This window comes from Zootoca vivipara, chromosome 5 (genome assembly GCF_965207765.1).
Source record: "Zootoca vivipara chromosome 5, rZooViv2.hap1.1, whole genome shotgun sequence".
NCBI classification, from domain to species: Eukaryota; Metazoa; Chordata; class Lepidosauria; order Squamata; family Lacertidae; genus Zootoca; species Zootoca vivipara.
In genome coordinates, this window is record NC_142588.1 from 15,292,500 (window position 1) to 15,315,325 (window position 22,826).

Here is a 22,826-nt window from a genome sequence, read left to right on the forward strand (position 1 = left end):
CCGGTCATCTGCGCGCTGCCGATCCCGGATCTTTACGATCCGGACTTGGCAGCTATGTACATATCATTATATGATGCTTTGTATATAATGCATTGAGGAAGCAATACTTGGGACAAATTTTAGGGAGAGGTCTGACCACGAACTTGCAATCTATATACTGGATGGCCAAGGTAAATATAAATCTGTGAAGACTGCACATTTTCTATCTGCAATAACCAATGGGAGGACAAAATTCTTCAGGAAGACTGCTGCGTCCTGCCAGGGAGGTTAAGAATTCTAAGTTTGTTTTACGCTTTGATTCATTAAGTTCTTACATAATTTTATTCTGATTTGCATACATTGCAGATTCAGTTAAACTCAACCCACTCTACTGCTTTAATATTTCATTTTAATATTTGTTAAAAGAGGAACAATCGTTCCTTTTTTGAAGGGGCATGTTATGATCTGCCAGGGAAATTCAGCATTTTAAGTTGGTTTATGTTGTAGTTCGTTTCGGTCTCAGCTAACTTCTCTTGATGTCACATAGAGCTACTTTCATACTGTTATAAACCTTGTATTGTGGTGGCCTGATGATTAGGTACAAATAAAACAATCTGAATCTGAACTGGCAGGAGCTCTGCGAGTTGCACACAAATAAAGCTTTCTATATCACCTACTCCCTGATCCTTTGGTTCAGGTGCTAGAAATTGAACCTGGGTTCTCATTCATGCACAATAAGCAGTCTGCAACTGAGCTATGGTCCCTCTGATAACCTTATTTTTCTAAGTATATATTTGTAAAAAGGTAAAGGGGCCCCTGACCATAAGAGTTGTCGCGGACAACTTTGGGGTTGCGGTGCTCATCTCGCTCTATAGGCCGAGGGAGCCGGCATTTGTCTGCAGACAGCTTCCAGGTCATGTGGCCAGCATGACTAAGCTGCTTCTTGCAAAACCAGAGCAGTGCACGGAAACACCGTTTACCTTCCCGTCGGAGCAGTACCTATTTATCTACTTGCACTTTGATGTGCTTTCGAACTGCTAGGTTGGCAGGAGCAGGGACCGAGCAACGGAAGCTCACCCCGTCGCATCAGCTGCTAATTAAAACTCCAGTCTCAGTGATAATTAGGGTGGCCACATGCCCTACCTCACAAGAGGACAGGATTCTGTTTGAAGGGGTTGTCCTGTCTTCCTGTGCAAAGATAAAAGAACCATGAGAAGGAAGAGCAGCTGCCGTTAAGTAGCCCCTGAAGTTATCACCTGGACTGCAGACTAAGCCTCCTGGTCAAAGTATTCTCCCATGGTGGTGGGATGCACTATATTTCTTTTTAAATCATAGCAATTATTCCTAAATTTGTATATATACACATAAATTAGCACATGCAAATATAAGGGTGGAATTAAACAGAGTGCTAAGTACATTAGGAACAAGGTCTGCTCGCAGAACGAGACTTCCCCACCCTCTCCTCCCATGTCCACTCCTAAACATGTTATGGGATTTTCTCCAACCCTCCAAATCAGATTTAGGGGGGGGCGGGTGCATGGGGGAGGGGAAAAGTCCCATTGCACAAGCTTACCTTGTTCTGCACATGCAACAATCCTGCCCTATGTTTTTTAAACAAAATAGTAATGTGTCTCCTGTTGAGATTCCTGCATTGCAAGGGGTCACTAGATGACCCTTGGGTTCCTTCCAACTCTACAATTCTATGATCCTATGATTCCTCTTTTTCACAATGCGTAAATGTGAAATGTCATCCTATTGTCAGCAGAAGCGTTTAAAACACATTAAGCAGTTGAGAAACTGAAGTCAACAGTTGGCACAAACAAGGCCTATGTCATATGATGAGCTCTTCCCAGTTGGCATCTCTTTGGAAGCTAGTTTTAAAAGGCTCAGTGCCAAGATTCTACAATTATACCTGTCTGGGCTCCAGACCTACCCCACAGATTAATGTACAATGTGAAAACATTAGACTAAGATATTCCTTTTCCCCTTGCCCCATTTTAGTACACTGTGCATCCCTGAAATATGTGGAAGTCTAAACTCTTCTTGCTAAAGCTACCGGTGAGAAAATGACAATGCAAGTTCAGGAAGAAAAAACTGAGGAACAATGCATTGGCCCTTTCGATTCCTTTCTGACAGATAAGGAAAATATACCCATGGCATGCGATCTTATTATTGCGCATGTATCGCTAGACATGACAAATCATGGCAGCTTGATAAAGCTACATGCCTGCACCTTTCCAATCTACAACTTCAAGTTGGATGGATTGTGTACATAACATAGTGTTTTTTTTATTCCTGTGCCTAGAAAAGCAAAAGGACTAGAAAAGCAATATTCCTTTCTATTATTTTTTAAGAGGAAAAGTGTCCAAATTACACAGTTTTGTCACACCATTAACTCAAGTACTATTGACTTTGTACAAAAGCCAATGCACACAAATGAAGTTCCTACCCACTGAAATGACTACGTAGCTCCCCCTAAAACCAGACTATGCTTCCAGGACAGACTCTCCTTATGCAATGACATGCATAAATGTTTTGGGGCAAGAACAATGGGTCAGATCCTCAGCTGACATATATCAATAATATAGCTCCAAGCAGGGAGCTTATATGGGCACACACGCAAGCAGAGGATGAAATGAGTCACTGTTTAAACTGGCCAATGATTCAGGGGAGCTCCACTTTCAGTCTAATCCAGTCCTGCACATCTGCAACACTCTGAGCCAAATATGCATACTGTTACCTGTCTAGCGCCGAACAACCCCAGGAAATTAAAACTGGGCCTCCATTCACAGCTGTCTGGTTGCATTTGGCTTGGGAGATCCCACCCTGGGTCACCTTGATCTCATTCATGGACTACCTGGAAACTTCCAAATGACAAACAATGGGAACCTACATGGCCAGCCAGAAAGATCAGCCAGTTTGGGCAAATGATGGATCCTGGAGCTTTCTGAGAGGCAAATTGTACAGCCACACCACTTTGCATACCCCTACACACATCGGTGAAGAACTAATGCAAGTCCCCATCAATGTGTTTTCTAACCACCTAGTGAAAAGGGAGAATCCCAGTATCATAGATACTATACCACGCGAATGTTACCCAGACTTTCCAGCACATTTTCCTTATTGCATTTTAAAAGCTCCAAATCAACTCTGCAACCTGAATTTGCCGGTATGTAACCAAATCCCATTCAAAAATAGTGACAGTCTGGAAGAGCCCGCAAAGGGCAAATGGGAGGGCCATCTGCACTTGGGGCAGGCTTCCCAGGAATGATCCCAGGTGCATCTCAGAGGTGTCACAGGGGCAGCAACATATCTTGCTTTCCATAAAACTTCCTGGAAAACTGGTGTAGCAAGAGTAAGAGACCCGTGCTGCCTGTCATTCTTGGGACCCCCTACTCACAAACCTCCAGGCCAGTCAATAGTATTTCTGCAAGTTCTATGAGACTGGGTGACAATTTTCACAAGGTTTTCTTTATTGGCACCAGATTTGAGAAGGATAAAGGGAAGACTAAAGTCAAGTGCTTAATAGGAACCTTGGACTGTAAGGACAGGGTTTGTTTAAGAGAGAGAGAGAACCCATCAGGTTCCAACAAAATGTGGTTTTAATTAGTTGATACAGAGCTCAATTAGAGATTAAGTGAAGTAGCCAGCGAACACTCAAACTAATCCATCTCTGTGCTTGTTTGACAAATGGAGTGTACATTCTCTAAGAGAGGTTATTGAGTTGCCCAATGAAGCTGGATGGCTCGAGAGTCCCAAATCTGACACTAATTCTCTATTAAAATAGAAGTTCTGTATTAGTGATTGATTTATTCACCAAAATAGCTCGTGGAGAGCAGGAGATATCCAATTTGAATTTAACAGTGAGAGAGTCTGATTTACAATGGAGAGCTTTCCCCACACCTTAGACCAGGACTGCACATCTTGCAATCCACCAAGTCAACCCCCACCCTGCAGCCAGTATTGTCAATCTACGGTATTTTTCTTCTTCTCAATCTCAGGCAGCAAAAACAGGTTTATCAAATAAGATTCCTTATACTGGCCATATATGGCCGGTAACATCAGGGTTCAGCCCCTGTTACCCAGGGTCTCCTGCTCTAGGTTTGGCTTCCTGGTTAGTTCTCAGATCCCTCTCATCTCTCCCAGAGACCCAGGAGTTGAGGAAACAGCAACCTGCCATAGAGCTCAGCTAGCAGCATGTGAGTCTACTTAAGGGGATGTGGAAGCACATGGAAGAAGTTACGCAGGGCCTGGCTGAGAGCCAGAAGGGGGTGAAGCCCCCATTTCCTTCTAGTATGTGCTTCTTCATTTGCTGAAGCAACAGCTTCAGCCTCCCTGAACTGGGAAAACGGATGTGTACCTGCATTTAGCTTGGTGGCTCATAAGTTGTACACCAGTAGTGCTTCGATTATGGAATGTATTTTAGTCCCCGGAGCAAATTCTTTTTAGCTGGGTTTTAAGTGCTGTTTGAGAATGACTGTGTGTCCTTCACATTGGTTTTCATGTCAAAATCTGAACTTATTTTATTGCTTTCATAACATTTTTTGACTGCTGTGTGTATTTTATTGTTTTAAACGCGTTGTGAATTGCCTGCAGGGTGGGGTTAATAGGCAGTTTAAATACATGCATAGGTGCAAAAGGGGAAAAGTCAGGAATGGTTCTGAATGCTTACTGGTATCTGCCATAATACAACAACCCTACTTGTCCAGTTTGGAAGACAGCACAAAATTATATTCATATGTAACAGATAAACTTGGGAGAGGGAAGGAGTCACCTTGACTCCTGGTGTAGTGAAGTTGTCAGGGTGTCTATGACCTGGGAGACCTGGGTTCAAATACCACCCATAGCCAGTTGTTCACTGGGTGAACTTGGGGCCAGTTAATACCTCTCAGCTTAACCTGCCTCAAAGGGTTGTTGAGATGATAAAATTTGAGGGACCTTTTATACTACCCTGAACTACTTCAAGGATGGACAGGATCCACATGTAATTAATAATGGTTCTAGTGCAGGTTATAGGTTGGCTGCAGTGAGATGACAGTTCTGTTGGATGCTTTTGCTTATAAACAAAATGGTGTATATAGAGACTCGTGCCAAAGAATCATAGAATTGTGGAGCTGAGAGGGACCACAAGGGTCATCTAGTCCAACCCCCTGCAATGCAGGAATCTTTAAAGCTCCATTCTCAAAAGTATTACACACCTAAAAGAAACTGAGTATTTTCAAAATACAGGGTTTAAACTTGTTGGAATTCCTTCCTTCCTTCCTTCCTTCCTTCCAACTGAATCAGTGCCTTTGCCTTGCAGTTACTCAGTTGAGGATCACACAGTATCTAACACCATGAAATTTGGAATAGGTAGGTTAATTTTGAGAGGGTGATCATTTTGATCGTGGCTATTTTGTCTGAGAGGGTAAAGTAGGCATTGTTCCATCTCCTCAAGTCTTTGTTGATTTGTCATCACAAGGGGTTGCAATTGTGGAGGTATAGTTTGTTGAGGTTTCTGGTTATTTGTACCCCTAGGTATCTGAACTTGGTGCAGCAAATTATCTAGGTGATGTTGGTGAATTGCCAGGGACAAAATGAGAGCTGTCTCCTCCTGAAATTCTAGGCAAAAGTAACCCTGGAGAGTATTGTGCCGACTAGTGCTGAAAATTGAAGTGCTGGATTAGGTAAAACTCATGTTCTGTGACTCACTTCTCTTCTAACTGCCTAACCAGGATAAATGTGTTAACCAATAGGTGGAAGTATGTTACCGTGTTTCTCATATTTTAAGGCATCCCCAAAAAATAAGCCATGACAGGATTTCTAAGGGTTAGTGAAAAATAAGACATACCCCGAAAATAAGCCATGTCGTGTAGCCCCGACCGAGCGAGAGGCGAAGGCGCGGGACCCAGCAGGAGCTCCCTGCCTGCTTCCCCGAGCCGTCGCGCATCGGGGGACAGAGCCGAAGATCGGCGGGCGCTCCTTGCTGGGCTTGACAAGCCCGGGAAACAGCGCCCGCCGATCTTCGGACCTGTCCTGTGTGACAGGCGGGGGTGGGGGGGGAAGCGGAGATCATGCTCCGCTCTCCCCCCACCCCCGCCTGTCACCGAAGATCGGCGGGCGCTGTTTGCTGGGCTTGACAAGCCCGGCAAACAGCGCCCGCCGATCTTCGGACCTGTCCTGTGTGACAGGCGGGGGTGGGGGGAAGCGGAGATCGTTCTCCGCTCTCCCCCCACCCCCGCCTGTCACCAAAGATCGGCGGGCGCTGTTTGCTGGGCTTGACAAGCCCGGCAAACAGCGCCCGCCGATCTTCGGACCTGTCCTGTGTGACAGGCGGGGGGGGAAGCGGAGATCGTTCTCCGCTCTCCCCCCACCCCCGCCTGTCACCAAAGATCGGCGGGCGCTCCTTGCTGGGCTTGACAAGCCCGGCAAACAGCGCCCGCCGATCTTCGGACCTGTCCTGTGTGACAGGCGGGGGTGGGTGGGGAAGCGGAGATCGTGCTCCGCTCTCCCCCCACCCCCGCCTGTCACCAAAGATCGGCGGGCGCTCCTTGCTGGGCTTGACAAGCCCGGCAAACAGCGCCCGCCGATCTTCGGCCCTGTGCTGTATGACGGGCGGGGGTGGGGGGAAGCGGAGATCGTGCTCCGCTCTCCCCCCACCCCCGCCTGTCACCAAAGATCGGCGGGCGCTCCTTGCTGGGCTTGACAAGCCCGGCAAACAGCGCCCGCCGATCTTCGGCCCTGTGCTGTATGACGGGCGGGGGTGGGGGGAAGCGGAGATCGTGCTCCGCTCTCCCCCCACCCCCGCCTGTCACCGAAGATCGGCGGGCGCTCCTTGCTGGGCTTGACAAGCCCGGCAAACAGCGCCCGCCGATCTTCGGACCTGTCCTGTGTGACAGGCGGGGGTGGGGGGGGAAGCGGAGATCGTGCTCCGCTCTCCCCCCACCCCCGCCTGTCACCAAAGATCGGCGGGCGCTCCTTGCTGGGCTTGACAAGCCCGGCAAACAGCGCCCGCCGATCTTCGGCCCTGTGCTGTATGACGGGCGGGGGTGGGGGGAAGCGGAGATCGTGCTCCGCTCTCCCCCCACCCCCGCCTGTCACCGAAGATCGGCGGGCGCTCCTTGCTGGGCTTGACAAGCCCGGCAAACAGCGCCCGCCGATCTTCGGACCTGTCCTGTGTGACAGGCGGGGGTGGGGGGGAAGCGGAGATCGTTCTCCGCTCTCCCCCCACCCCCGCCTGTCACCAAAGATCGGCGGGCGCTGTTTGCTGGGCTTGACAAGCCCGGCAAACAGCGCCCGCCGACCTGTGCTGTGTGACAGGCGGGGGTGGGGGGGAAGCGGAGATCGTTCTCCGCTCTCCCCCCACCCCCGCCTGTCACCGAAGATCGGCGGGCGCTCCTTGCTGGGCTTGACAAGCCCGGCAAACAGCGCCCGCCGATCTTCCGACCTGTCCTGTGTGACAGGCGGGGGTGGGGGGGGGAAGCGGAGATCGTGCTCCGCTCTCCCCCCACCCCCGCCTGTCACCAAAGATCGGCGGGCGCTCCTTGCTGGGCTTGACAAGCCCGGCAAACAGCGCCCGCCGATCTTCGGCCCTGTGCTGTGTGACAGGCGGGGGTGGGGGAGAAGCGGAGATCGTTCTCCGCTCTCCCCCCATCCCCGCCTGTCACCGAAGATCGGCGGGCGCTCCTAGCTGGGCTTGACAAGCCCGGCAAACAGCGCCCGCCGACCTGTGCTGTGTGACAGGCGGGGGTGGGGGGGAAGCGGAGATCGTTCTCCGCTCTCCGCCCACCCCCGCCTGTCACCGAAGATCGGCGGGCGCTGTTTGCTGGGCTTGACAAGCCCGGCAAACAGCGCCCGCCGATCTTCGGCCCTGTGCTGTATGATGGGCGGGGTGGGGGGAAGTGGAGATCGTGCTCCGCTCTCCCCCCACCCCCGCCTGTCACCAAAGATCGGCGGGCGCTGTTTGCTGGGCTTGACAAGCCCGGCAAACAGCGCCCGCCGATCTTCGGCCCTGTGCTGTGTGACAGGCGGGGGTGGGGGAGAAGCGGAGATCGTTCTCCGCTCTCCCCCCACCCCCGCCTGTCACCAAAGATCGGCGGGCGCTCCTTGCTGGGCTTGACAAGCCCGGCAAACAGCGCCCGCCGATCTTCGGCCCTGTGCTGTGTGACAGGCGGGGGTGGGGGAGAAGCGGAGATCGTTCTCCGCTCTCCCCCCATCCCCGCCTGTCACCGAAGATCGGCGGGCGCTCCTAGCTGGGCTTGACAAGCCCGGCAAACAGCGCCCGCCGACCTTTGCTGTGTGACAGGCGGGGGTGGGGGGAAGCGGAGATCGTTCTCCGCTCTCCCCCCATCCCCGCCTGTCACCGAAGATCGGCGGGCGCTCCTAGCTGGGCTTGACAAGCCCGGCAAACAGCGCCCGCCGACCTGTGCTGTGTGACAGGCGGGGGTGGGGGGGAAGCGGAGATCGTTCTCCGCTCTCCGCCCACCCCCGCCTGTCACCGAAGATCGGCGGGCGCTGTTTGCTGGGCTTGACAAGCCCGGCAAACAGCGCCCGCGTGCACTTTATTAAAAAATAAGACATCCCTCAAAAATAAGCCATGTCGTGTTTTTTTGAAGAAAAAATTAATATAAGACATGACTTATAATATGAGAAACACGGTAAACACATTCCCTGCTGTTGTCAGGATGAAAGAAGAGAGCAATAGCATATGTTCAGCAATTGCCCTTATTGCTATGTATGGGAAGAGAGCTTCATCTGTGATATTTTCATCAAACACATGCACGATGCAGTTGTACACTTCCAAGAGACTGGAAAGCCAATAAAGCCATTATATGCCCTTTTTTGTTTGTTTGTGGATAATTTGTTTGCCTGAAAGTGCCCAATGGTTGCCATCCCCCACCCTCTCAAAGCAGACATGGCTTGCAACAGATGTTGCTCCCATAAAGCAATCTCTGTTCTAGGTGCTTATTATACTGCACAGAACAGCAGCAGACAATTTACTGCTCCATTGCTCACATCCTCCAACTTCCTCTGCCCACAATCACATGCTGATGTTTGCCTGGCAGATGCAGAATGAAATTGCAGGGAGCCAGGCAACAGCAGACCACAGGCAGAGCTGTTTATAAGGGAGAGAGTTGGGTGAAAACACTAAAAGGGCAGAACCATGGGGAGGGGGAGAAGGGTCTCTGAACAACACACAAGTCCCAAAGCAGACCAGAGTTTGCAGGAGGAATCAGTGAGATTTTCAGAATATTCCATCCCTACTTACAGAGGTGGCCTACCCATTAGGCAAGCTGAGGCAACCACCTCAGGCAGCAGGCTTCACGGGGGCAGCAGATTCCCATGTAGATATTTAACCCCCCCCCCCCAAAAAAAAATCCTGATGCAGATCTTCATTCCTGTTTTCTTCCCTGGCGGGGAGAGGAGAGCCATTTTGTTATTCGCCTCAGGTGTCAAAATGTCTTTGGCCGGCCCTGCCTACTCAACCTAAGGCATATGGATGGCCGCAACCAAATCCACACCAAAGACTGGGTTTCTCACAACCCAGGTCTTAGATGCCCATTATTCAGGCTAAAGCTGCAGCCTGGAGTACAATATACAGTGCTTTTTTTCTAGAAAAATAGGTGCCAGTACTCACCATGACGTTGTTACAGCAAGTGCCACACTTTTTAACAACAACAAAAAGAGGTGCCGGTACTGCGTACCCTTGGGGAGGGGAGCACTGACAACATATACTGTACCATTTTATTATTGTTGTTTACAAAGTGCCAGAGGGCAAGTTCTTGCCCAATAGGCTTCCAATCTAAAATCCAACATATGGGAAACAATAGGGAAATGCAGGTAAGTGCAATCAGAGAAAGCATATTTCTGTTGCATATACCTAGGAATAGTTACAGTATATGGTTGGTGGACCTAAGAATAGAGCCAAAAGCACCAAGGAAAAAGTGGATTTTAAAGAGAGATGTGAAAGAAGCAAGAGGGCTGGAGGGGTGACAGAAAGAAAGAAAGAAAGAAAGAAAGAAAGAAAGAAAGAAAGAAAGAAAGAAAGGGTGGAGTCATTTGAGGGAGCCAGGAACTTTTGGATCAGGGATGGGGAAATGGTTGCCTTCCAGATGTTGCATTGACCAGAACAAGTAGCAATAGTTCCTCTTATTGATGATGCAAAGTTTTCCCTTCCATATATTCACAAGTATGCCACTAGGGCTGCCAACCAGCCACTAAGCTGCAGATTCTGCCAGGCTCTACTCATAGAGCTCCTTTCTTCTACTGGCCTGGCTCAACGCCCTGACCCTGGCCCAAGAGGCCCGGTGCTGCTGAAAATAGAAACTGGCAACCCTTTTATAGCACTCATTAGTAAATTCCCAAATGGAATTAGTATGAACTTAATGGAAATCTCTCTGATCAACTGGAACACTCTAAACAACAGCAGAGTAGTGGATAATCTGGAGTTCTAGATTTTGAAATCTATAATTGGTATAATGAAAAGGTCTATTATTATTATTATTATTATTATTATTATTATTATTATTACTAGAAGAAGTAGTAGCAGTAGTAGTGTTACTACAACTACTCAACTACTACACATGTTTTTGTTCATTTGAAAATTACATGACATCAACAAGAGGTCAAGAGGAGCTGTGCTTTGGGAATTGCATCTCAACAGAGCCTATGAACTTCTTGTGCCATGTCAGAGGGGAGACATAGAAAGAGGAGTGCACATATCAGTTTTCACTTTGCTTCCCATTGTCTTCCTAAGCCATTTATTATAATTTTTTTTATCCTGCTCTTTCTCCGAAGGAGCCCAGCATGGCATGTCCACGATCCAATCCAACAACAGAATAAAGCACTTAAAACAATCATATGAAAATGACACAGCACATGTGTGGAGCACATTTTACATGCAAGAATGGCCTTGTTATGTTTGGCATGTACATGGTTCAATCCTCAGCATCCCCATGTGGGGCTGAGGATATCTCCTGCCTCAATTCCTAGAGAGAAACTGACAATCAGTATAAACAACACTGACTATGTATTTCCCCCCTTTGTTTCAGAATTATTATTTAATTCAAATGCACATTTAACAAATTCACTCATTGCTCAACAGTGCAGTGATATTACAGGTCTATTTATTGAGTTAAATGCAGCTCACTCCCAGAAAATAAAGGATTGCAGCCAAACTGACTAAAACTCATACCGTACAGTGACTAACTGTGCTGAGAGACAGCATGCATAAGGCCAGTGGCATAATGAAAGAGACAATATTTGAACCAGACAGCTTACTTAACATCTGTGCTCACTTCAGCAGCACATATACTAAAATTGGAACAATACAGAGAAGATTAGCTTACTTAACATCTGTAAATGTTTCCTGATAAATTTAAACAAAAACAAAACAAAACAAGCTTTTGTGGGGTCAGGCAGTGTTTGATGAATTCTTGAACACATAAAAGTTCCCTTTCAATGATGAAGTTTTTTAATCCCTGGAGTCTGCATTCCTGTTAAAGCAGGGGCAGACAGATGTAACACTGGGGAACATCACATTTTTTAGAAGAAGAAAAACAGTGACACTTAAGCAAAGGAGTTAAGTAACGCAGTTGAGAGATACCGAGATCATTACAAATCCAGAATCCAAATTAACATATCAGGCTCCAGTCCTGTACTGAGAATAAATCCCTTTGAGTTCAATGGAGCGTGTATATAGCACACATGCATATATGCGTATTATTCCGCTGTGTTTCCTCTTTGGTTCCTAAAGAGTAAATATGGCTATCTTTAGAACACAGTAGGCTGCAGCAATTTTTGTGTCTTTTTAAAACATTCCCTTGGGGTCAGATCCTTGGAATTCCCTTCAGTAGTTATGTAATAACTGATGCATTGCTGAAAAATGTTCTGCTTGCAAAATATTATCTGACAGTCCTGCCCTGTTTTCTCTAACTAGTCTCTATGTTGGTTTTTTCTTCTTTTAAAGCTTGCATTTGAAAGGACAACATTTATTAGAAACTTTATTTAAAATTGTGTGTGTGTGCGTGCACATACACCACGTGAGGAGGAGGGAGGGAGAGGAGGAACGTGGGCGAGACTGAACTACGCAAAGGATAACCAAAGGATGGAAGTGTCACTGATTATAAATATTAGCAATGTGGATGATGGCAGAGCCAGGCTGCGTTTGCAGTTCTGTTCTCTTGGCCTGGATTCCCATATCTAGTAGCTGGGCTAAATGGCACATTAACCAGATGGCTCATTAATGCAGATGGAGCCACACTGCAGCCCTTGGGCACCGTCCAAGCAGAAGTTAGTGGCATGACGATATCCCATCGAAAGCTAGAAAATGGAACTTAACCTCCATCAACTCAAGTTTTGCTGGAAGCAATGAGACTAAGGGCCAAGGAATCCACAGTTCCTTAGGGACAAAACCAGATCTCTTCACTCTGGTTGGTTCCTGCACTAACAGAGTACCATGCAAAACATCCACCCATGTAGTTCAGCCATACTGTTATACCAACTGGGTGGAGCATGGCTAGTGTGAACACGACACAACGGTATTTACAACCTACTGGATCAGCATGAAAGTTAATCACAGTGAAGAGGCAACCGTGCTAATGAGTAAATAATGTCTTAAGTCATCATGTATATCTTCGATTGGACTGCGTCCCTTAGGGAGCAAAAAATAAATTTATTTCTCCCATATGCCAAAGGGTGCCATAACATTGCCAAGCACAGGCAAAATACAGCAGGCAAAATACAGCTGTGTTTGGCCCATCCAATGTTTTCACCTAACCCATATGTGGGAAACCTTTGACCCTCCAGATGTTGTTGAACTACAAGTCCCATCAGCCCCAGCAAGCATGGCCCCCTGGTCAGGGATGATGGGAACTGTGGTTGAACAAAACCTAAAGGGCCAGATGTTCCCTGTACCTGACCTGACCTCTGCAGCCCCATGTTGCTATCATGTGGCAACACACCTAGGGACCATTCATTCCAGGTAAAACCGATTCTGGGTATTATAATGGACAATAAAATCACTACCACAGATGCAGTTTAAAATGCTTGCATTCTGTGTATTTTAGCCTTGCATACCCAAGAGCAAGCTTGCTGTGAATCTTGCTGAAATTGTGGTCTCCTCCCCACTTAAACCTAAATAAAGATACCCCTTGAATTGTAGAGCAGCCTGATTCCAAAACCCTTTTCAGCATGAAGTTCACTGGATTTATTTGTTTGCTGGGCATTTCTGTACTGCTCCTCTGTTGTCATAGCAGCAGGACTCAAAGCAATACGGAAGGAACAAAAACTGTACAAACCAATCACAATGGCAGAATTAAAAAAAAAATTGCCAAAAGAACATATACTTACAAATACTTAGCCATCTAAAAAAGGGGGGGGGAATACAAATAAAATATTGTCATAAAAGAAATCCAAAACCTTTCAGCCCGCATTAAAACTGTTTTGCAGCTGCTGAAACGTCCAGAAGAAAGAAACCTAGTCAATCCTCTGATAGAAATCCTCTGATAGAAATCCTCTGATAGAAATGCCTTTCATTCTGTCGCTTTACCTGAGGGACATCATTGTCTCTCAGTCTAACCTAGCACACTTACAATAGAGGCAGTAAGAATGGTAAAATTACATTTTGTGCTGAAAAGTACTTGGGAAATATTTGATCATCATTATTAGGCCTAAGGAAGCATAAGGTTTCTAATCAAATTGGGATCAGAGTCATGAAAGATCCTTCCATACAACACCAGTCCTGAAAGGCCTACATTGGCTCCCAGTATGTTCCCAAGCACTATTTAAAGTGTTGGTGCTGACCTTTAAAACCCTAAATGGCCTTGGCCCTGTATACCTGTAGGTGCATCTCCACCCCATAGTTCAGCCTGGACACTGAGAAAACTGAAATTCCAGGGAACCTGGCAGAAGGCCTTCTCAGTAGTGGCACCCTCTGTGTGGAACACCCTCATTATGTTTTTATATGTATTGAAAGCCACCTAGAGTGGCTAGGGCAACCCAGTCAGATGGGTGGGGTACAAATAATAAAGTTGTTGTTGTTGTTGTTGTTGTTGTCCACCCCCCCCAATGCTTTGAAAGCTTGTCAGAGTACTAAACCCTACTCTGGTTGGGTACAGTTTGGTTTGGGGCATACAGCATCAGCAACCTGCCATTCCCTAGAAATTTTCTCATTTGCTTGCTTTGCTTCTGTTTCCACTTATTCATAATTTCTCCTCATTTTTTTGGATGAACTTACTGGTTCTGGGACTTCACCATCAGGCAGTGCTAAGCTGAAGCATATTTCCATGCAACTGACTTCAACAAATCAGTATTAACATAGTTGAGCCATTTAAAAAAGGGCCAACATTCATCTCATTGTAGCTCCTGAATGTCCAGGGGTTTTAAAAAATCTCTTTGGCATTTTTACTAAGGCCTAGATCTCATTGAGGTAAGAATTTTCCTATTCTCTCCTCCTTCCCATACACAAAAAAAATATTTCCAAACTGTCATTTCTGCCCTGCTTAGATCCTGTAAGAGAAGCTACTAACCTCTCTCTCTCTCTCTCTCTCTCTCTCTCTCTCTCTCTCTCTCTCTCTCTCTCTCTCTCTCTCTCTCTCTCTCTCTCTTTGTGTGTGTGTGTGTGTGTGTGTGTGTGACCATTAGCTTGCATGTACAGAATTGTATGTATGCTGCCTATCCCTTACAATATCCTTCTACAGGTGAGTTGCCACATGGTGGCAGCACAGCCAAGAAGAGCTTCAGAAGCCAGATAAAGTCCAGGTAATTCCCTATCTAGTCTTTCTCGGTGGTTCCATATTCTGCTTACTTCATATACTATTACTCATTGCTGACAGGCAATAAAGAAATCTTTGGAAATATAAACTGTCTTGTCTGCCCAGTAAGATGGTCCAGTTTGATTATTGTTCCTAACAACCAACTGCTGGGTTTTGCCTTAGACATTATGTTTGAAGGTGACTAGGCAGCTCATTTTTATTCATTCAGCCGTCTTAATTGTCTATGCCGGGCATGATTTGAAAACAGCAAGTCTGGATGGAATACATACATCTAAGTACATTTTCACTTGTGGGGCTTAAATTGCCTTTTGAGTTTCTCTCACATTGTTTATGAGGAAATTGTGATTATTGCTGATGTGGAAGAGAAAGCAGCAGAGAGGCATTTGTAAAGTGAATGAGCATTCTATCTAATGTGAGTTTCCCATTTGCATTTCGAAAGGGACTGAAAAGCAAGAGCCTCTTGCGTGAAAATGCCTCTCTCACAATATTTGTGTGAATGTTATATCACTGCTAATGAGGAAGAGAGGCATGTGTACATCAAAAAGGCATTCCATACTTTTTCCATCCACCCAGCAAATCAGCTGAAGGCGTTGTGAAGATGCACTAAGATAGGGATGGGCAGATGTCAGGCATGCAGGATCTGTTTGTTTGTTTGTTTGTTTGTTTTTTGCTGCAACCTAGAGCTCCACCAACCAGAGACAGGTGCAAGTTCAACACAGTGGCTCAGCTGAATAGATGTTTGATGCAGGACAGAGTGCCTCTCAGCACATGCACACCCTAGGAATTTGTGATCAGTACCAGAACCAAGCTCACAAACTCTTCCACTCTCGGATTTTCTTTGGGCACTTTTGTGGGGGGGGGGCAGGAACTGCTGCTGCCTTTAGACAATTGGGAGTCAGAAACCTCTTATCTGCTGCAAATCAGCCAGACAGCTACAACTAGATCCCAATCACCCTTCTGCCCACTATTGTCCTAAGAGGCAACCGCTGCCCAACTGGAATGAAATCAGTACTTCTAGAAACTAATCCACCTCTGTGGGGTGGGGGGGATGTGGCCGCCACCACCACCCTGACAAAGAAGAACTGAAAATACATTTGTCTCTGTCTGCTCCAGTAAAATCACTTTAAAATACTGGTTACTGAAATAAAAAAAAATCTTCTTCATATTGGGCGCGGTGGGGGTGGGGAAGCTTTCAAGCAATACTAGAAATCAGTCTTGCCTGACACTATTTAAATTGAATCTCTGTGAGTGCTATCCGCAATTTGCAGTGAAAGTTGAAGCTATTAAAAAGTCTACGCCCAAGATTAAAAGTTAGAATGCTGTTTTTTAATAATAGAAAATTCTACTGCACATTCACCGATCTGTCATTTCTAAACTCAGCCAGATTTAAAAGCATTTGGCAGATAATATATAGAATCCAGAGTAATTGCAACTATAATTTCCCCTCTTTATAGTTCTGACAGAAGAAAGATTATTGTGCAAGGTGGAGATTAATTGGAGCATAAGGAAAGCAACTGAGTCACACAAAAACAAATAAATTATACGATGGACAGGATTTACACGTTCTGGTTGCTTCGCATGGAGGAGACATTTAACACTACTGGACTCCAAAGGAAATGAAGGCTTTCACAGGCACTGAGGCACCTCTTCCAGACTGTATGTAGGCTATGATCTAATGAACATCCATAACACTGGTTCATATGTGACGAAGGCAGACATCATGTGTTCAAATCCTATGAACTAGCTCTAGTGCAGGCATGTCAAACATGCGGCCCTCCAGATGTTTTGGCCTACAACTCCCATGATCCCTAGCTAGCAGGACCAGTGGTTGGGGAAGATGGGAATTGTAGTCCAAAACATCTGGAGGGGCGCAAGTTTGACATGCCTGCTCTAGTGCAACAGCTCCTAGGGGGCCAGTGCCCCTAAAATGGTGCCACCCTGAAACACTTCAAGTAGGCCCTGTTCCCCATCAAGTTTCCCATGATGAGATAAACAGTAATCTGGAGAGCATCCACAATATGCAGAGCGAGCCACAGTATGCACAAAAAGGGAAGGTTTTATGCATGGAGATTGTGATTTATTAAAGCAGCTTTCACGTGACTTACTATTTCAACTGTGCAACCAGTCCTTTGCACAGTGGTACATTGCTTTTTAACAGTCACAGCCGCCCCAGTTCTGCTCGCCATAAGATAATTGTTGTGGGAAGGTGTGCAACGCGAGCACTGTTTTTGTTTCGCATGCATGCTCACAAATAGTGACCTGGAAACTGACTAAGCTCCACAGCAGCTGGCTAAAGGGGTGAATCTAAGACCCAGGGGAACCCAAATAATCCCCTTTCCTCTTGGTGGTAGTGGAAGGTATGGCATTATGCATTGTATAAAAAATATGTAACCATTCCCTGCTAGCTAGGGATGATGTGAGTTGTAGTCCAGAAACACTACCCTACAGAGTGAAGAACTCTTGCCTTCCATCATTAACTGGCTCCCTACATGATTGCTCTGATTTAAACTCTTCTCCTAGCGGTTAAATGGTTGTCAGACAGGCTATAGTTTCAATGGGGGACACATTGATACTGATGAAGAGCTTAGCAATTTCTCATATTGCCTAGATAATGTGTTGCTGGACCGTCTTCATAACATTGTACATTCCCATGGTGTTTTTAACTGCTAGTCATCCCCAATTTCTCTTTCAGATTTAGGATATGGACATCCACCTGTATGCAAAGAGAGACAGAGATCCTTCCTTCTCTATTGAAGACAGGCAGAAGATGGAGGTTCAGCTTCCACTAAGATGGTCAGTATTTCTAAGTCAAAAATAATAATCACCACAGGCTACAGGATTGCTTTCAAGGAAAGTATTGAAGTATTAAATAATCCACAGAACTGGAGAACAATAACAATACAACTTAGCAAGGACAGAAAAACAAAGATTGGAAGGAGCTGTCTTATCACCATTTGCTACCCTCTTCCTAACTAACTGATGCAGCATCAGTTGTTGCATCTGATTGTAGAAGAATTAATGTGTATCCTATCAGATTGAGTATGCTGACATTTGAAATAGAGGATAAAATAAACCCAAGAATCATGACACAGCAGTAGCCCATCAGCGTTTAGTTATAAAAGAGCTGCCTTCAGTGAAATTCAACCATCCCTATATTGCAGTGACCCATTCAGAGCACAGCTGTAAAGCATGCCAAGGGCCAATTCAAAAATGCAACCAATGTTTGTTTTAAAGGCCAACCATGGTGATGGAAACACAACACCATTAATTATAAGAGGAGGAGTAGTAGTAGTAGTAGTAGTAGTAGTTTAAAAAGGCAGAACACTAACTCCTCTCCTGCTCAACATAGATGTATAAGAAGAGGAAACCCTCAAGGCTCTGGACCATGTCATCTGTCAACACTCAAAAAGTCAAGTTTGTGGCCTCAAGCCTTGCTTCAAGAACATAATTTCCCAATTTTCAGGCATAATGGGTAATCTGAAAGTCAGTTGATTGCATGGTCTCATTTAATTCTATTTTAGTTTTCTCTGTGGGACAGGTCTATTGATCAGGGTGACTTTTTTTTCTCAAGAAAAAAAATGAAGTCTTTTCTTGAGCATGTATTAACAACAACAACAACTGCTCAGGGAACCCAAGGCAAGAGCTGCCACCTCATCAGAACAAGTTATTCACATGGGGGCAAAAGCCATAGCTTAAGACTGGCAAGAGATTCAATGTTTTGCCACAAGTATCTATTTGTACCTTTTAGAACACTTCCCCCCTATCTTGTAGCAGGGGATGGGTCTTCCGAAATCTACCCCTGCAACCCTTCCCTTGGGTGGCGAGTTCCAGGGAATGAAGAAGAGCTCTTGAATTTACCTATTCCTCTAGTCTAGAAACACTGAACAAGAACTTTCTGCTAGCCAGATGTCACAATCCATAGAAAGCCATGAGCTCTCCTCCTAAACCAGGCATGTCCAAAGTTCTTTTCGGGGGCCTAATCTGGCCCATTGGTTGATTTAATCTGGCCCATGTAGCAGTACATGTCCTGGGGTTAAACCCTAAAAAGGCTCAGCATTGTAAAAAAAAAAAAGCTTGACAACTTCAATCCTAAAAAAAAGGTTAACAACTACTTTTGTCGGCTCTCACGGCCCTTCGCTTCATCAAATCTGGCCCTCTTTGAAAAAAGTTTGGACACCACTGTCCTAAACTCTGCCAAATAGAGTACAGGAAGCAACTGCAAGATGTGTTCGCAATGGCACTGCATCCCTGCAACTACCAAGAGAAATACTTTTAAGCCTGCACTGTCTCAGTGGCGGTTTGCTGCTCTTGCTGTTGTCATTTTTGTGCTGAGCATTGTGGCATATGTTAAAGTACATGTGAGTTCTCTCATTCAGAAAAGGTGTGTTTTCCTTCTTGACCTGAAATAGTGGGATTAATGGTTGTGATCAAGCTCAACGTTCCAATGATAAGACAAATTTAACTCCACTTGATTTTAAAAGGATTCAATTATAACTACCTCTGAATGCTGGATTGTGACCAAAAAGTGCACGGCCACAGAGGGACACCTCATCCCAAGCAGCAAGTAAGCAAACAGGTTTCACATATAATCAATATGGCAATCCCATTGATAACCCCTTTGAAATAGGGATCAGTTAAAATAATTGGATTAATCAACTAAAAGCTATGGACCATGACTGACAACCAACCCAGAAAGTGGAATGAAAGTTTTCCTTAAAAACAACAATGTGGTAATTAAGGAATGAATTGCAGTGACAATCCTGCAGCGCCTATGGAATTTGATCGGTAGTTGAAAGTGTGAACTAACTCCACCAAAAAGCAAGGCATCTGCTTTTATAACTGTGAGGGCCCATTCCACAGTCTTCAGTTGATGTTTCTGTAACTGAGCGATGAAAATGCCTATGTGAACATGGACAGTGCTGTGAACAAATTCATCTCCCATAGCTACCTCAACCAAAAGTGCAAAAATTACCATTTATGTTGCCTCACGATTTGTGCTGAAAGAAACAAAGAGGTGTGCAAAGAATATGCCACATTCCAAAATAAGGAGATTTTCTCTTTTTTTAAAAAAAAATATATATACAGGTATATGCCATTATCAATAGGTTATCTCTGAGATGTCAAACAAGCCTTCTAGGTCCATTTTGCTATTTGTAGACAAATGATCTTGCCGCAAATGATGATAACCTTAGAAGTCACCTTTCCAATAAGCTTTGCAGATATTAAGGCAACTCCCAAGTTTTATTTTTACATTTTCTAAAATGTTGCTATTCCATTTTTTAAAAAATCTGTTATTTAGGAAGATATTATGCACATAGCTCAAAAGAGTTTCACTCTGCAATTCCCCAAGGGGTGGGGAGGGGGTGGGATAATGCAACTTTGCTATTTAAATGAGTATGTGCCTCCTGCCTCCATCCACTTACTACTAATTGCCAAAAGATGTGGCTTAGTTCTCAGATTTGCATCCAGCGAACTCATCTGTGGGAATTTCAATGTGCCTGTTTCAAGCAAGACGGATGCAGCAGAGGAATGTAAAAGCAAGGTTTGAAACAGAGCATGCCAAATTCATAGTTGTTGTTTTTTTGGGGGGGGAGTAGGCTGTGTTTTCTTACATATGTAAATGTGGCAAATCTATAGACTAAAAAATGTATGGGAGAAGCTAAAAGCTCCACTATACTAAGGGCAGCTGTGGTACCACTATCTGACACCTGCCGCAAGGATCAAGTGGGTTAACTGACAGCAATAAAAAAAAAACCCAAGCCTGGGACTCCTATATTTGGTGAGCAATTTGGACATCACAAGTGCAGATTGCATGGCAGTTATTCAGCACATAAGTCTTCACTCCATCACATTCTGTGGAAGTCAGTTCAACCAAAACTTCAACTCAACAGCACTCTGGAAACAAGCCAGCATTAGGTTTCACAGCTCATTTTTCAGGTTTAATTGGGGGGGGGGACAGGTACCTGAGAGGAATTCGAAAGAGCAGGGAGAAGCAGAGCAGCAACGGGAGGAATCCTGCCAACTCCCAACCACTTCTTCTCCATCCGCTTCCACATAGTCACATAAACAGAAATGCACCCCTCTCTTTCTCACGCCACAGAGATGTGCATCTATAGATTATTCCTTTCTGAAACGCACACATGCACTTAAGTGCCTGCTCAGCCAATGCCTCACTGGGTGCTAGGAAGTTGCTTTCTACTGAGTTGGGCTGCACCAGTCTGTCTAGCTCAGGAGTTTCTACACTGACAGGCAGAGGCTCGCCAGGATTACAGGCTCCTTGCCCTGTCTAGAGATGATGCCAGTCAACTTACTAGATATGAATCTCCACATACTGATTTTAGTTATCAGCTCTACCTTCTCCACTGGGAGTAGACGGAATCACCTAGAATATTTACTGATCATAACAGAATTAATTTACCCTCCCTCCAAAATTCAATCTCTTGTTACACCAGAAAAGGGCTCTCCATATTCACTCCAGTTATTGTTGTTGATACTACAAGAGATGGAAAACAATCCCCCAAGTGCTGGTGCTTAGTATTTTGTTCAGTATTCTGCCTTTCCTCCAAGAAACTTAAAACATGGGGTTCTCTCATTTTCTCCTCACAACAAGGAGACTAGGCCAAGCATGAGTAATGCAGTATTACCCCTATGGCTGAATGGAGATTTGTAGGTTTTCTAGTCAAAGTTCAACACTATGTACTACCTCTTTGTCCTGGCCTTTGACACTTGAGATGTATATAGGACCCAATCTATTTTTTATTTTATTTTTTACAATTGCATTAATTTTACCTGTTGTAAACAGAGATACCCTGGCCACAGTTATCTGTGTTCTGGTAACTTCCCATTTGGACTACGAAGGGCTGAAAACTGGAAGCTTTAGTCAGAGTGCAGAACACAGCAGCTGTGATTTTGATTGGCACTGCTCACACAGGTCATATATTGCCAGAAATTTCACTGGCTGCTCTTCTCTATTCTCTCTCAGCCCTAATTAAAAAGATTTGCTACCTTTAATGCCCTAAATGGCTTAGGACCAGAGCATTTGAAGGAGTGCCTCTTCCCATAACAAACTTCCTAAGGTAAGGCCTACCCTGGATGGGGTTGCACTCCCTCTGAAGGAGCAGATACACAGTTTTGTGGGCAAGGACCTGGGTCCATCTAAGTCACTGGCAGTTCAGGCAGCCTTTGTGGCTAGAAGGACCTTCTACCTGCTGCAACCGGCACAACAGCTGTGGCCACTCCTTGGCTAGGGAAGCTTGACCTCAGTAGTGCAGGTGATGGCGACTTCCAAGACTGGATTGCTGCAATACCACTCTTATGTTTGGGTTCCCTTGCACTTCCCCTTCATGGATCAATGCCTTGTCGTGGCGAAGGGGCTTGAATAACTCAGAGAAGCTATGAGCTATGCCATGCAGGGCCACCCAAGATGGACAGGTCATAGTGGACAGGTACCTGAGAGGAATTCGAAAGAGCAGGGAGAAGCAGAGCAGCAACGGGAGGAATCCTGCCAACTCCCAACCACTTCTTCTCCATCCGCTTCCACATAGTCACATAAACAGAAATGCACCCCTCTCTTTCTCACGCCACAGAGATGTGCATCTATAGATTATTCCTTTCTGAAACGCACACATGCACTTAAGTGCCTGCTCAGCCAATGCCTCACTGGGTGCTAGGAAGTTGCTTTCTACTGAGTTGGGCTGCACCAGTCTGTCTAGCTCAGGAGTTTCTACACTGACAGGCAGAGGCTCGCCAGGATTACAGGCTCCTTGCCCTGTCTAGAGATGATGCCAGTCAACTTACTAGATATGAATCTCCACATACTGATTTTAGTTATCAGCTCTACCTTCTCCACTGGGAGTAGACGGAATCACCTAGAATATTTACTGATCATAACAGAATTAATTTACCCTCCCTCCAAAATTCAATCTCTTGTTACACCAGAAAAGGGCTCTCCATATTCACTCCAGTTATTGTTGTTGATACTACAAGAGATGGAAAACAATCCCCCAAGTGCTGGTGCTTAGTATTTTGTTCAGTATTCTGCCTTTCCTCCAAGAAACTTAAAACATGGGGTTCTCTCATTTTCTCCTCACAACA

At 45.5% G+C, this 22,826-nt stretch overlaps 1 protein-coding gene and 1 pseudogene across 5 annotated transcripts in view; one reads left to right on the forward strand and one right to left on the reverse strand.

Annotated features, from left to right (window-relative positions):
* Positions 1-22,826, reverse strand: part of KCNMA1 (potassium calcium-activated channel subfamily M alpha 1) — a 541,146-nt gene that overhangs the window by 344,597 nt on the left and 173,723 nt on the right. The gene's annotated exons all lie outside the window — the stretch shown is intronic.
* On the forward strand, positions 11,248-11,302 carry LOC148685576 (U6 spliceosomal RNA; annotated as a pseudogene).